Here is a 2,170-nt window from a genome sequence, read left to right on the forward strand (position 1 = left end):
TATATATATATAATTATTATTATGTATGTTAATATATAAGTCTCACCTGAGTGTAAGTTGCAAATTCAGCCAAAGGATGAGAAAAAAGTGCAACTTATAGTCCGGAAAATAAATTACATAATTATGCTAATAACGGCTAAAATGATTGGTCAGATAATATTATCGGACATCCCTAGGAAAAAAAAAACGTATTCCCCCGATTTTAGGCACACATACATGTACTAGTGCAACGTTTCCACATGAATCATTTTTTACTGCTGTATTTCAATATCAGATGAGCAGTTCTAATAACAATACCTCTGACATGGACACAGGTGTTCTTTACAAATATGGAGCCAGATGTAGACATTATCATATCTCATTATCTGGAGATATTTAATATTAATGGATTTTATTTAACTGCTTCTCTTTGTCTCATCTGTTGCCTGGTGTTCACATGGGCATTTGTTGCCTTTTTTTGTGTTTATCTACTCTTCTTTGACCATTTTGGACTCATTCTCATGCTAAAACTACGTTTTATTCGCTAACGCTGTGGCACAGCTTTAGTCGGTCTGTTTGAATATACATGGAGGCCGTACTCTTTTTTTTTATTTTTTTTTTTTTAGAGATTCACATTCATTGCTGTTGTCCTCCTCCCATAGCCTATTACTGATGACACAGAAAATAGTGAGTTTTGTTTCCGTCTCTCTGCCTGGATGTTTTTATCTGTTTGAGTGTGTATGGTAACCTTTCCCTCTAATTGAGCCTCATTGGTTTCATTACACACAATAATGCAAAGTATGCTTTGCTTCAGTCACAATAGCTCTTCAGTGATATGAAAAAAAAAAAGACTACTCCACTGCACCTGTACCACTGTACTGCCACCCCTTGTTACCAATAGTCTCCTCCTAATTTGCTTCCTTTGTAAGGGTAACCACTCCAAATGTTTGTTGGGTTTGGATTCACAATGAGTAAATGCTCTGTTGTGCACAAGTATACATGCAGCAGATGGCACTAGGGACAAGGGTTGGGGGGTGGAGGGCACGACCCCCACTCAGATTCATAATGTCCCCGATGCACCCACCCCACTGTACCTACAAAGGGCGACAAACATTGCCGGGTAAAACAGACGAGCAATGTTCTGTTTGTGTTTTACAACGAATGTCGTGTTCAAGTTGTACACGGATGTTGGAACTTCCGAGCTTCAAGTTGATGCTGTTGTTGTTGTTTACGCTACAGCGCATACTCCATCAAGTAAGAATTACTCCAATTACTTTTTAGCGCAAACCGCTGGCCCATAGGTTTGAGCACCGGTTAAAGCCCAAATGACACATAAATAAGTCCCTGAGTTGAAATCTCTGCTCAAAGCTGGGTGCCACCTGTTCAAAAAATCCCATCTGCGCCCCTGCATGTATACAACAAAGGGTTTTGTTCATTATAAAATGTTAAATATTTCGACACAAGCCACTGCAGCTGTTAAATAATCATGGCGTTGTGTGCATTATTAATCACGTGAATATCTCTGTGTCATGTTAGCTGCACTGCAAATGATAGATGAACATACATTTTCAAACTGCACATATGAGATACAGTTGATACTAGTGATGTGCGGATCGATCCTGAAATATCGATACTTCCGATTCTGGATCTTTATGCTCTGAAATCGATTCTGAAAATCAAAATATCGATACTTTTGATGCTTACGCATTCTGAGATGAGGTGTATCCTAAACAGAAACATGGTGAAAAGTATCCAAACGATTGAGATGTTGTCTAAGTGACGCTCGGTTGGTGGGACTACTTCTTCTTCCGCCTGGGTGTGTGCGTCATGCGTAAGCACAGGGCTCTACTCCGTGCTCTCACTCAGTCACTATTGATGGGAATTTCGGCTCTTTTTTTAGAGAACCGGTTCTTTTGGCTCGGTTCACTGAAAAAAATCCGACTCTTTCAGGTCCCAAATGGCTCCTCAGATTTTTACAAATAACATATTTACAAATAACATGTTTTGGGGAATAATGAATTAGAAATCCATCCATCCATCCATCCATCCATCCATCTATCTTCAACCGCTTATCCGGGGCCGGGTCGCGGGGGCAACAGTCTGAGCAGGGACACCCAGACTTCCCTCTCCCTCGACACTTCCTCCAGCTCTTCTGGGGGGACCCCAAGGCGTTCCCAGGCCAGCCGAGCGA

The sequence above is a fragment of the Cynoglossus semilaevis genome, chromosome 6 (genome assembly GCF_000523025.1).
Source record: "Cynoglossus semilaevis isolate Cse_v1.0 chromosome 6, Cse_v1.0, whole genome shotgun sequence".
NCBI classification, from domain to species: Eukaryota; Metazoa; Chordata; class Actinopteri; order Pleuronectiformes; family Cynoglossidae; genus Cynoglossus; species Cynoglossus semilaevis.